Source organism: Mustela lutreola, chromosome 13, assembly GCF_030435805.1.
Source record: "Mustela lutreola isolate mMusLut2 chromosome 13, mMusLut2.pri, whole genome shotgun sequence".
Lineage (NCBI taxonomy): Eukaryota > Metazoa > Chordata > Mammalia > Carnivora > Mustelidae > Mustela > Mustela lutreola.
The window spans coordinates 75,741,716-75,756,290 of record NC_081302.1 but is presented as its reverse complement, the minus strand read 5'-3'; the positions used below and the strand labels follow the sequence as shown (position 1 = coordinate 75,756,290).

General features: G+C 42.0%; 1 long non-coding RNA gene across 2 annotated transcripts in view; it reads left to right on the top strand.

Annotated features, from left to right (window-relative positions):
* Window positions 1-8,735, top strand: part of LOC131813996 (uncharacterized) — a 51,921-nt gene extending 43,186 nt beyond the window's left edge. For both annotated transcript variants that reach the window (XR_009347079.1, XR_009347080.1), the window contains exons 2-3: window positions 6,862-6,924; window positions 8,261-8,735. This is a non-coding gene — a long non-coding RNA (uncharacterized LOC131813996). The remainder of the gene's footprint in view (window positions 1-6,861; window positions 6,925-8,260) is intronic.
* The last annotated feature ends 5,840 nt before the right edge of the window (window positions 8,736-14,575 follow it).

Here is a 14,575-nt window from a genome sequence, read left to right as displayed (position 1 = left end):
GACAGGAAGCAGGTAGGAAAAAGCAAACTAAATCTAGCAACAGTCAGAATACGATTTCATTTGCCTTGGGTCTCCTTAGCTAAATTTGAGTGAGGCAAGTGGCACAAATATTGACATATTTTCTGGTTGCAATTCTAATTACCATTATATCTATTGTTTCCATAGAAGACACTGCACAGAACAAGGGATGGAAGGCGAGTGCCGGGGTTCAAATGTCAACAATCACAGCCATTAGCATTATGACCATGGGAAACTCATTTTATCTCTCTGTGCTTCAGTTTTCTTGTCATAAAAAGATTGTGGGGCTCCTGTATAGCTCAGTTGGTTAAGCATCCAACTCTTGATTTCGGCTCAGGTCATGATGTCAGGGTCGTGAGATCCAGCCCTGCATTGGACTCCACACTGGGTGTGGAACCTGCTTGAGATTCTCTTTCTCTCTCTCTCTCTCTCTCTCTCTAAAAAAGGAAGGAAGGTAGGGAGGGAGGGAGGGAAGAAGGAAGACAGAGGGAGAGAAAGGAAAGAAGGAAGGAAGGAAAGACTGAAGGGAAATACAAATTCTCAGGCCCCATCTCAGATCTGCTAAATCAGAATCATGGGATGAGGAGTCCAGTGGTCTGTGTTGGGAAGTCTTACAGGAGATTCTGGTGCACAATCAAGTTGGAGAACCACTAAAGAATTAGAAGTAGAATATTGTGTTTCCAAAGTTGCAGAGGTAAAAAGTGGGGATAAAATATTAAAGGCGGAGAGAGCCCAGAAAAAAGCCTGTGTATATATACAGTCAAATAATTTTTGACAAGAGTGTCAAGACCATTCAATGTGGGAAAAGATGGTCTTTTCAACAAATGGTGCTGGGAAAATTGGATATCCATCCATCCATGCAAAAGAATGAAGCTGGACTCTTACGTAACACCCTATGCAAAAATTAACTCACGAAGGATCAAGGACCTAAATGTAAGATCTAAAACTCTTAGAAGAAAACGTAAGACGAAAGCTTCACAGGATCGGGTTTGGCAGTGATTTGTTGATTATGACACCGAAGGCCCACATAGCAAAAGTGTCGCAGTGACTTACCCCCATCAAAAACCCTGGACACCAAGACTCATGAGAGCTTCCCTAGTTAGCAGAGTTAGCCTCTGCGTGTGTCACCCATTGTTGCTGGGAGAACAGAATGCCGTGTGCATGAATCCTCTGGGAGAAGACAGCTGGAGGCTCATGCTTGGTCCTCCTGGACTCCACACATGTGCCTTTGGCCACTGCTGATTTTAATCTGCATCCTTTCTCTGCAAAGACACAGCTCTCCTGAGTTAGACTAACAAATTATTAAAAATTATCCATTAATTAAAATCAGAAAGAGAGAGAGAGGCAGGAAGGAAGCAGGGCAAATAGAAAACAAAAATGGGGTAGTAGAAATAAGTCCAAAATAGATCAGTTACCAAAATACATGCAAATATCCTGAAATCACCAATGAGAAGCTAGAGAGGCCCTGTGGATTGGGATAGAAACAACAATGGGAAGGTAAAAAAAAAAAAAAAAGTGTTAACATTTACAAAGAGCCCTCCCTCTATATCTTGTAAGTTCTGTGAGGTTACAGTCTGGTCCAAAGTGCTGAGCCAGTAAGGAGCAGGGCAAGGGGAGCCGCACAGTCCTTCCTCCCCAGCAGCGGGGTCGGCAGGCTTCTCTGCCATAGTCCCTTCCCCAGGCGCAGCAGGGTTGAGCCGGTGTGCCTGATTACCACCATTATCCCCTAGCTAGCGTGTGAGTGCTCATTATGCCATAAAATTCATTCCCTTTTTTATGTAAGATGACTCATCAAGGGCAGTTGGTTTCCTCTAACAGGTTTTTAACATAACCTCAAATTACTGTTGGGTTGTTTGTTTTTTAAGAGCTTCCGTCTCAAGACGCAAGCAAAATGGGGAAAGGTCCAGGGGCCACTTGTTAAGAGCACAAGATAAGCAGCAGGATGGGCCGAGGGGAGGCTCACAGAGCCCAGGAATCTCAGGGCAGTGGGGGAAGGTGCAACCTCGGTCCCCTTGTCTAGGTCCCGGTCCCGGTTCGTAGATAGAGATGTCAGCTGGGGCTGGAAAAATGGACTCACAAGTGAATGACAGTGAAAAGAAAGTATTTGACCTCAGAGCAGATGAGGTAACATCCCCAGGGGACTTTGAAGTTTGGTCTCTTTCCTGTGGCTGAACTGAGCTGGGATTTCTCCAGGAGCAAGCTACAGAAGGTCTGACGCCAAGGGGAGGGCCTGCCTTAAAGCTGAAAACGGAGCAGATTGAGCTCTTTGAAGTCAGAGAGACCAGACTTCCCATTCAAGGGATGCTGGGTCATTGTTTAATTTCTCCAAGACTAAATGTCCTCAAAAGCTGGGACCGAACCACCTCACCAAGTTGCTGGGATGATGACAAAAGTGGTAAAGGACAAAATAGGAACTCCATATATACTATTTCTTCTCCCCAGTGCTGAGAGACCTGGGTTCAAATTCATTTTGTATTTCTAGATCTCCAGCAAACGCATTTAGCGTAGCACAAACCACTCTTTCGCTGGAAAAGGAAGCCTCACCTTGCATTGCCGTTTTCATGATATAATCTACTCAATATCTTCTGAACTGAAAAACTCAAAGAGATGTCTGGTGTGCGCCTTTCCCTCTGCTCTGCTCTGGGATGGCCCAGTTTTTTTTCTCACTGGTTTTTCCTTCAGTAGATCAGATATCCTCTTCATATTTGTGTTTGCAAAGTTCTATCCCTAGACCCGCGTTTTCTCCAAAGTTCTAGTGGCCCAGATCCAAAGAGCCTGCAGGCATGTCCCCTTGGAGGGCTTGCCCTTACCTCACTGAACACTCTGTATTTGTTTTTCTAGCAAATATGTATGGAATGTAGCAAAGTGCCAAATCCTGCGCGCATGAAGGGGGGGGGGGTCCCACCGTTTTCAGCTGAATTAGAAACAGTTCGACCCTCAAGGGGTTCGACTCCAGGGGCAGAGTCGAATTATGCAATGTGGGTGATATGGGATGTGCTACATTCCAGGTGCCTGGGGGATGGAGCAGGCCAGGCGCTGCCTGAGAAGCGGAGGAAAAGCAATCCAGGGGAAAACACGGCACCCCAGGTGCTGAGGGCCTCTGCCACATCAGAGGGCCTGCATGGGTGGTGAGTGCCCAGGATGTCTGGCGGCAGGCCCGGGCTGTCTGCTCTGTGGGCAGCAAATGAAGGAATCACAGCCTGAAGCAGCCCGAGGGGCTAGACTAGTGAGAATGTTCGACCACAATCCAGCGCTCATCAACTGTGGGAAGTTCAGTGAGTGCAGAATCCAGGGCACCTCAAGGCCTCACACACTTGCTTGGGAAAAGAAGGAAAGGTTTTGTGGACTGACACTCCCCAGGGATTGTCAGTGTGCACAGGGACACGTGGTATCCAGCACTTCCAGTTAAGTAAACACTGTCTTGTCATAGGGGTTGGGGGGGAGGGGTAGTGCGGGGGAAGCTGTTCAACACTCAGATCCGCTGGCCAGGCAATCTGGAGGACCCAGACTTTGCGGCCCAGCAACACGGAGGAAACCAAAATACTGAGGAGATTGCATAAAAGAATGAACAGACTAGCCATGCAAATAAACAGATATAGCAGCTCTGTAAAACCTTCAGAAATCACCGTTCTAGCAGTCAGTTGGCAACACAATGGAGGGAAGAAAAACATGGCCTTGGGTCAGACATGCCCAGTCAAACCCCAGTTCTGACATGCAGTAGCTGGGCCTCAATGTCCTAATCTGTAAACCAGGCCAATGTGTGTGTGTGTGTGTGGAGGGGGGTTCCTTAGAATTAATGTGTGAAAAGCCAAGTGCCTGGTACATATTAAATGTTCAACCAATGGCTATTGTTATGACAATTATTATTATTGAAAGCCAAGTGAGTGAGTTTTGCCCCCTGCCTCTTCTCATTCTGTACCAGATCCTAGACAAGTCCTATATAATCTTCCTTCTCTGTCTTCTGTCTTCTCCCTTCTCTTTCTCTCCCTTCCTTTTCCTTCTTCTCTCTTCCTCTCCTTTCTTTTCCCTTCTTCTCCATTCCATTCCATTCTATTCCATTCCATTCCATCCCATTCCATTCCATTCCCAATGGGACAGCAGGCAGCTGTGGACTCCTGGTGGCTTCTCTCCCTATTCCACTCTGCCGGGTAACATGCCTGTGCTCTGTAGAGCTGGCTTCCTCGCCCCAGCTGAAGGGGGCCTCTCCTGCCCTGAACTCCTTACCACAGGTCACATGCTTCTCATTCCACCAGACACATTCTGCCTGGCACTATGGTGTCCCAGCACCTGCGATAGACTCCATCCATACTGGACCAGGTGCCCTGAGTGCAGAGACCAGGCCATTTTGACTGGTTCCCATTTAACACCTACAGATTGCCCTCCATCCACAAGTGTTCTTTATGTATGGAGTATAACAAAGAAAAACCCCACAGTCAACACATACTGAATATGTTAACAAATGAATCTAAGTACTTTTACCCAACATGGTTTCAAGATATGTGTGAATGAAGTTTATCTAAGTCAATTTCCCATGGACAGTGTCCCCAAATAGCATGTAGTCAGCATGTAAGGACCCATGCCAGTCTTCCAAGGAGACCACCAAAACCATATATTGTGGTCTTCAGTTTTCTGGAATTTACAAGATAAAATGGGACCTGATGCCACATTCCAGGGCTATTATGATTCAAATCACAATACTACAAACTTGAGGAGATGAAAAAATGCATCATAACAAAGATGACTTCCAATGAGAGGGTCTGGCTGCATAGGGTTAGAGATCTCTTGGTTTGTTGAATAGATGTTGTTATAATCTAATTTCACTGGTGGCATTACCAGCAAACTTTATAAATACCAAGGATGTTATTAGCTGGGGAGAAAGTTGGAATTGTTGGAAATGCTGTGGGGTGGAAAACACACTCAAGATTAGGGAAGAATGTGTGAGAGAAATGAAGAAAGGCGAGTCAAAATTGGGAACTGGTTGAGGTTTTGGTGGAGTGGGGCTCTGTCCTGTTCCTGAGGCCCTTCTTCCTCTTGGCTTCATTCTTTACCCTGTCCTTGACAGACCCTAAAGATGACAGGGTTGTATGAGACATCTAGGACATTGAACAGGCTGGTTGGGGAAATATTTGTGGGTTTCCCCCTTGTGAGACTATTCCTATTCTAAAGAACTTGGAAAGGTAGGATTTGCCAGTCTAAAGAAGGATTAACATCAGAAAAGGGTTTTTCCTTTCCTGCCCATTTCTACTCATCTCAATCTCTACTGAGATTCCTCCAAATCTCAACTAATGATCAGCACACAGTAGTTTCTCAATAAAATACCTTTGAAATGATTAAAGACATGTATGGTCACTTTTGGCCACATTAAACTGTGTTTCCTAGGATGGGGAGTAAGATTAGTTTTACTTTCAAGATGGTTACCTGACGCAATATGAGGACCAGCTCTCTAGGATCTGAAGAGTTTCATGATGGAGAGATTCTGGTGGGTCATTGTGTATCTCTTCCAGGCATCCTGCTTGCTACCTGCATGCTAAAACAGAAAGATGTGCAGACAAAACTTTGCTCTTTTACCTTAAGGGGGAAAAAAAAGGCCTTCAAGCCGCAGGACACAAGTGACAGATCATAAAGGAGCAAATACCAGTGAACCACAGGTTACAGATGGAAACGTATTTATGCCTAATAAACAAGGGATGATGAACCTGGGTCTATAGGAAATAGTGAGTTTAGAGGTCAGAATGGGACGCGGGCAGTGAGGAATATCTGCTTTTTAAATAACTCTTGTGGTTTAGGAAAGGTAGGCTCTAATTACAAAGTTTGGCTTTCTGAAGGTCTGTTAAAGCTTTGTAGACACACATGCAAATCCTGTAAAAGCCTGCAATATTTGGATGCGCTAGTAATGTTAACGGAGTAGTGTGGGTGGGGGGTTTATGTAGGAATATTTGGCACATGGAACTTCCACCTCTGTTGAAACACATGTTCTGATTAAAATGTTCATATCCAGTATTTTTGTCCCACTATGTTTATGAAGCTCTTAGATGATTCTTGTCACGTGCTTCATGAAGGGAACCGTATTTAGCACGAGGCACTGTGCTTTTCATACAGCTAGAAAACGCCATGGTTCCTCACCACCTAGACTCCATGTTGCTGATACCTAAGGTTTTCTGGCCATGGAAAGGCCCCCTCGGGGCACCAGGGGATTCTGTGGGATGTCAGCAAGGGCTTCAGGGAGCAGGAGAAAACTGGACTCTGACCCAGTGGGGTCATTGCTCCTGGGGCCTTAGCTGTTTATTTTCACATTCTTCCTGCCTACCACCTTGTAACTCATCATCTTCCTTCTTCTCTGACACTTTTGACACAAAGCAGAGCCAGCAGAAATGAATAGAAAGTTACTGATGAAATAGGCTGAGGGAAGGTTTGGTAAATAAGCCCTCTGCTAGGCAGAGAGGCCAGAGGAGCAGCAGCCATATTGAAGTCCCAACGTGGGACAGGGGAGCGATATTTAATAACAGTCTCAAGGGTTGATGATAGGACTCAGGGAGCATTTTCCACTGGTATGGGACAAGAAGGGTAGGTTTACATTCCAAGTGGAGTTAGAGTCGACCAAGGAAAGGTTCGCCCATCTTCCAGAAGTCTTTGGCAAAAGATGAGTCATGGGTTCTAACTGTCATGCCACACTGAAAAGCAGCCTCACCTCTTTGAGGATATCCACTCATGTATTTACTCAAAAAGCATTTTATCAAAAATGATCACTTGGACATGGAAGGTAATATGATGTACTCCCCTTCCTCCTTGCACACACACCCACATACACACTAAATATTTCTCACTGAGAATCTTTCTTCATAGGTCTAGCCATGATTGCATACTGGCCTTCTGAAAAGGCAGAGGAAGACTGCTTTTTGAAAGAAAGTATGTAAAATCATTTAAAAAGATTTCTAATACCTATCATTTCATCATTATAGCTTCATTCCTTTGTATCTCTCAAGTTCCTATTTATTTATTTATTTATTTATTTTTAAAGATTTTATTTATTTATTTGACAGAGAGAAATCACAAGTAGGCAGAGAGGCAGGCAGAGAGAGAGAGAGGAGGAAGCAGGCTCCCTGCTGAGCAGAGAGCCCGATGCGGGGCTCGATCCCAGGACCCTGAGATCATGACCTGAGCCAAAGGCAGTGGCTTAACCACTGAGCCACCCAGGCGCCCTCAAGTTCCTATTTAAAATTTAAACAAAATTGGATCAGAAGTGAAGGGTATTCCATAGGTCCATCAGTAAGTAAAGAGTAACTTGTTGTTCTAGAGGTTATCTTAGGATTCTTTAGCTCTGAATTATTTAAACATCTCATACACCCTGCCCTGAACTTGTACTATCCAGGACCCCAGGCCTGCTGTTGCTGGGACTTAGATTTCCTTGTGCTGAACTTTCCCTCCTGGCAGGCTTAGGTTCCAAGCTAGAGCCTGACTAGAGACTTATAGGACCTCAGGTCCAAAACCAAAATAAAAAGCAAACAATGTTATTGGGAAAATATTTGCAATTTGTGACAAAGGTCAATCACCTTACTATAAAAAGAGCTCTTGAAAAATCAATAAAAGATGAATATACTACAATAGAAAATCAGCAACAAAACCAAACAGACCCAATGAAAAAATGAAGAGAACATTCATAAGGGAAGAAATACAACATGATGGAAAAGCAAAGAAAAACAGTTCATACTTACAAGCAGATAAAGTAACACAAAATAAAGCAAAGAGATAGTTTCTCACTTCTCACATTAGCAAAAAAAAAATTTGTTTTGCTCTATGAGTGATAAAATTCAGTATTGGTAGGGTTCAGGAAAATGTACCTCTTTTACACTGTTGGTAGGAATGTGAATTGGCACAGCCCTTCTGGAGGGAAATCTGGCATATTTATCAGGACCCAGCATTCCTTAGTACATGCACCACAGGAAATTAGCTAAATAGAATATGGTTCATCCACATGTCACCATTAAAAAAGTTGTAGGAGAAACATCAGGGTCACAGATGAAAGAGTAGATTACAAAATAACATTCAATACAAACTTAATTTTTGATTAAAAAATACATAGGCATGAAGAACCAGATTCTTTGTGATATAATTATCGAGCACATAAACCTACTTATAAAATTTACATAAAATTATCATTCTAATAAAATGAAAATATTATGTAAATCATAGTTATTTTACAGTTATATAAAATTATTAAGTTTGAAATTTATTTTTCTTCCAGGACCATGGAGGATGTGGAGAAGAGTGATCCTTGGTATACTGTCTGTAGGACTGTAAATTGGTGCAGCCACAGTGGAAAACAGTATGGTGGTCCCTCAAAAAATTAAAATTAAAAATATCATATGACCCAGGAATTCCCCTACTGGCTATTTGCTCAAAGGAAATGAAAACACTAATATAAAAAGACATACATACCCCTATACTTATTGCAGCATTATTTACAATAGCCAAGATACGGAAGCAATCCAAATGTCTGTCCATAGATGAATGGATAAAGAAGAGGTGGTGTGTACATAAAATTATGTATGTTACTCAGCCATATAAAGAGAGGAGACCTTGTCATTGGTGACAGCATGGATAAACCTAGATGGTAATGATAAGTGAAATACGGCAGACAGATAAACACAAATACCCTATGATTTTACGTATATGTGGAATCTAAAAAATAAAACAAACGAATAAATAAATGAACAAAAAGAGAAACAGACTCATAAATACAGAGAACAAACTGATGGCTGACAGAGGGAAGAGAGTGGAGGGATGGGCAAAACGGCTGAAGGGGAGTGCGAGGTACAATTCATTCCAGTTAAGAATGAGTATGTCATGGGGATGAAAGGCACAGCACAGGGAATACAGTCAATGGTGTTGGGAGAGCGCTGTGTGGGGACAGATGGGAGCTCTGCTCGGGAGGAGCCTGACAGAATTGTCCAACCACTCTGTTGTGCACCTGAATCTAATATAATGTTGTATATAAAAACTAGAGATATATTTGAAAAACCATATTCTTTGTGATATAAAATTATTGTTTCCAATTTATTTTGCTTCCATGAATATAGCTCCTTAAAAATCTAACACAAAGAATCTCCTTAGCAGTAAATAGTTTCTACAAATACTTATTAAACTCCTCTTACAAGCCAGGCACCATTTTAGATGAGAGAGACAGAGATATTTAAGACAAAATTCTATTCTTTTTTTTTTTTTTTAAAGATTTTATTTATTTATCAGAGAGAGAGTGAGTGAGAGCGAGCACAGGCAGACAGAGTGGAAGGCAGAGTCAGAGGGAGAAGCAGGCTCCCTGCGGAGCAAGGAGCCCGATGTGGGACTCGATCCCAGGACACTGGGATCATGACCTGAGCCGAAGGCAGCTGCTTAACCAACTGAGCCACCCAGGCGTCCCCAAAATTCTATTCTTTATGTTCCTTTTGGTAGGGAACATAGACAATAAGCAAAACATACTTAAGAGCGATAATTTCATAAAGAAAATAAAATCGATTACTGTAATAGAGACTATCAACGGTTCAGGGAACAACATTAGCTATGATAACCAATCTGAATTATATTTCAGCTGGGACCAGTGTGGGTGAAGTTTTGAGCCAACTGCAAAGCATTACAGGCAGGAGAGAGAACAATTACAAAGGCCCTGAAGTGGGAACAGCATTGGAATGCTTAAGGAACAGACTTCAATGTGATAAGAATCTGCATGAAAGAGAGCAAGAGGACCTTAAGAAATGAGGTCAGAGAATTAGGCAGGGATGAAATCGTATGGACTCTAATGCCTGGTAAGGAGCTTGAGTTTTATTCCATGGCAATGGGAAGTCATGGGAAGAGTTCAATTTATTGACAATTTGACAAGTTGTATCTTTTAAAGGATAAAAAATTAGATGTAAGTGTTTGGTAATATACAGTTAATAAATTAACTTTATAGACAGGTTTTTATTTAATGAAACAATTCTGTGGGGCAGGTATTATTTATTCTCATCATACGCCTGCTACAGAGGCTCAGAGTTGTTGAACGACTTGGCTGTGGTCGTACAGCTAGTAGGTGGCATGATTGGGAAAAGAAGCAGGGGCTCCTGGGTTCTGGGTAATTTACCAGGAAGCAAGCTAAATAACAGTCTACAACACTAAATGTCAGGCTACTGGTATGATGGTTAAAATTCATACAGTGCCATTACCACATGAGCACACTGAATGAACAAGTGAACTCGTCTGTCACCGCCTCCCCCTAGTATAGGCTTCTCAGGAAGTAACTAAGGAAGGAACTCAGCCTATGTCATCCCATGTTACGGCACCAGGACTGGAAAATCTGAGACTTTGGTTGCAACATTTGGCACCTTGACTTCAGATCATCTTCAAGCCTTTTGAATGGGCTAAGTGTGCTGGGTGCATTCTGTCTCTTGAAGCGGCCTCCTAGCCCTGCCGCCCTGGGCAGAGTGCTGTAGGAGGACTGAGTCCTTTTTCCCAAGCCGAGGGACTGATTGGAGCCTGCTTGAAGTGAGAATAGGTAGAAACATTGGTTATGGACCTCACCCCGCTCTTCCACCATTCGGTCCATTGAGAGGAGGAACAGATTGAGCAAAGTCCTCACAGCTGAGCCTCTGTGCAGCTGTTGCTGAAGCCATCCTGCTTCTCTCCCCTCCCTAATCGTGTCACAACAGCCATCGTCTGCTGCTTCTCTCCACGTGGGCCATTGGAATCTTACTCCTCTCCCTGTCCATCCTTAGCTCACCCTGGCTCATTCCTCAGGCAGCTGCAGGCTATGGAAATATCCCACCCACTCAGTGGTCTCTCTTTTATCCCTGGATTCCCAAAATGCTGCTTTTGCTTAGCTGCAAAAAGTCCCTCTTCTGGGACTTGCCAGTCTGTGCTTGCAACTATCATCCGAATAGTTTTCTGTAGGGACCTTCCCACATAGCTCTCTGGGATCTGAGTTCAGCCTTCTTAAGCAAGCATGTAGCTGATAGGAGATATCTAGAGTAGTCAAATTCATAGGGACAGAAGATAGAATGGTGGCTTCCAGGTGCTGGGAGGAGGGGGGAATGGAGGGTTGTTGTTTACAAGGGACAGAGTTTTAGTTTTACAAGATGAAATAATTCTGGAAATTTGTTGCACAACAGCGTACATACAATTAATACCACTGAATTGTATGCTTCAAAATGACTAAGAAACTGCATTTTTTTAACCACAATTTAAAAAAATAAGCAGACAAGCTGTGAGTCTGGTGTGCCCCTAGTTTGCTATCCTCTTCTAGCTCCAAGCTGTCCACTCGAACATGGTCCTCTGCTTTCTTGTTTGGAGGACTGGCCTTTGGTAATGAGACTCCTTGACCTCTCGTTTGGTGGCACAGCTGGAACCCACTATTCTGCAATGTGCATGAGGACATAGTCCATCTCCTCAGTCCACTCCATTGATGCCAGCCACACTCCTTGTCAACGTCACAATGATTTTCACTATGCCAAATCCAAGAGTCACTTTTTGGTCCTTTTCTCTCTTAACCTTTCTCTTTAACAGCACTGACCTCCTTGAAATACTCTCCTCTTAGTTTCAAAACTACTTTAGTATCTTGGTTTCCTCCTAATTTGCTAAACATTTTAAGATTTACTTATAAGTCTCTGTGGATAACTCCCAAATTTGTGCATTCAGCCTGGATTTTCTCCCTAAGCTCAAAACTTATGTCTCCAGCTGCCTCCCTGACCACTCCACTTGGAGTCTATATATTTATTGAGAATTTTCAATTCATTGGAGGGTATAAACATGAGATCATTTTATGTTTTCCCATGGCTGCCCAATTATGCTGTTCTTCAAGAATCTTGGGATGGTTCGGTCCAACTATGCAATGTTGAGCTTAATAAAGCTGTCTCATGCTAGATTTTAAAATCTCAGTACTGCCCATCTTAAATACTATCTCAATGGTCAATTCAGGTCTGGGGCAGAAAATGTGGAAGATAGGCCTCAAAAATCTCAGGACACCAGAAATCAAGGAATCAATTGAAGAATTCTGGGACCCTGCCAAAATAATTTGGGAGTCAACTTAAAGAATCTAAAGGTGGAAACATTTGATCAATCATGAAAAAAAATAATAACTGCAGTGGATTAAACACATATATTATTAAGTCTGTTAGTTGATAATGAAACTTAAAAAAAATCCTCAACTCATTTGTCTCATATGAGGATGCTAGGGAACTAAGACATCATTTTGATAACTTGTAATTAGAGAGAAAGTATGCATTTTTGTGTTTAAAATGAAGCTCGGGGTAATAAAGTAGTTGATGAGGAGAAACTTCTTTTTCTTTTTTTTTTAAGATTTTATTTATTTATTTGACAGAGAGATCACAAGGAGGCAGAGAGAGAGGGAGGAAGCAGGCTCCCTGCTGAGCAGAGAGCCCGATATGGGGCTCAATCCCAGGACTCTGAGACCATGATCTGAGCTGAAGGCAGAGGCTTTAACCCACAGAGCCACCCAGGTGCCCCAAGAAAATTCTTTTCATGGAAACATTCCAGCTGATAAATGAAGAAGAACAGAAATGGAATATTGGAATTTCTGATGAAATAGTTATTTTGGCTATGATCATCAATGATAACTAAAAGAAGAAAATGGGGAAAAGCTGTGCAACGGATTTGGCAAGGATTTCTTGGATAAGACAAAATGCACAGGCAACGAAGGTAAAAATAAATTGGACTACGTCAAAATCAAAAACCTCTGTGCATCAAAGGACACAATAAACAGAGTGAAAGGACAACTTAGGGAATGGGGGGGAATATTTATAAATCATATCTCTGACCAGACTTGAATAGACATTGAAAGATGATATACAGATGTCCAACAAACACTTGGAAAGATGTTCAACATCACTAAATTAGGGTAATGCAAATCAAAACAACGAGATATCACTACACACTCATTACATTAGAATGACTACAGCCAAAAGTAATAATAATAAAAAGGAGGAGGAGGAAGAGAAGAAAAATGAGGAGGAGGAGGAGAATGAAAGAAAAGGAAAAAAAAACCCACCAGAAAATGGCAAGTGTTGGTAAGGATATGGAGACATTGGAACCCTTCTGCCCTGTTGGTGGGAATGTAAAATAGGGTAGCCACTATGGATAACGGTATGGCAGTTCCCAAAATAAAATTAAAAATTGAATATCCAGGGGCGCCTGGGTGGCTCAGGGGGTCAAGCCTCTGTCTTCGGCTCAGGTCATGATCTCAGGGTCCTGGGATCAAGCCCCACATCGGGCTCTCTGCTCAGCAGGGAGCCCACTTCCCCCTCTCTCTCTGTCTGCCTCTCTGCCTACTTGTGGTCTCTCTCTCTGTGTGTCCAATAAATAAATAAAAACTTAAAAAAAATTTGAATATCCATATGATCCAACAATTCCTCCTTTGGGCATATACCAAAAAGAATTGAAAGCAGGGTCACAAAGTGTTATTTGTATACACATGTTCATAGCAGCACTTTTCCCAGTAGCCAAAAGGTAGGAGCAATTTAAATGTCCATTGACAGGTGAATGGATAAACAAAATGTGTATAACGGAATATTATTCAACCTAAAAAAGGAAGGAAATTTGCATACGTGCTACAACATGGATGAAACTTTAAGACATGATGCTAATTGAAATAAAACAGTCACAAAAAGACAAATATGGTATGATTCCATTTATATAGAGTGGTCAGATTTATAGAGAGAATTATTGAGAGCTGGAGGGAAGGGAGAAGTGGGGAGCTGGTATTTAATGGGCATAGACTTCCAGTTTTATAAAATGAAAAACTTCAAATATTGGCTACACAGCAATGTGAATGTGCCTAACTCTACTAAACTGTACACTTAAAAATGGCTAAGATGGGAAATTATATATACATATCTATATATGTTTTTGCCACAATTAAAAAAGAGAGAGGTCAGGATAATTGGCTATTACAGTCTTCCCAGGAAGGAATATAGCATCACCTACAAAACAGTCTTGCCAAAAAAAAGTCACAACAATTTAAACTTGATCAAGCCACTGGATCTAACTACCAATTTACAGAAAATGCAGGGACAGAGGAACTTGTTCAACAACATCACATGGAAGCAATCAGCAAAATCCAAACTGTGGGAAACTACAGGAAAACAACAGATTTTCTTCAATAAATAAGTTGCAAGAGAAAAAAGTAGTAGTAGGAGGAAACCATAGAGTAAAAGTCTAAAAAGAAATAAAAACCAATTGCAGTGTATGGAATTATTTGGGTCCTGATTCAAACAAGCCATTACAAGGTATGACACACTCAGGGAACATGTGATAACATTCAGGAATCTAATGGTTGTTTTTAAGTTCTTATCTTCTAGAGACTTATACTAAAATATTTGTGGGTGGAATAGTATAATATCTAGGACTTGCTTCATATATAATTGGGGCTGAGGAAGTTGGAGGGCATAAATGAAATGTGCTTGGCTGAGTTCCTAATTACTGATGCTGATTGGTAGAAGCTACTGCATTATTCTTCCTATCTTTACATTTGCTATTTTGCACAATTAAATGTTTTCTTCACAAAATATTAACT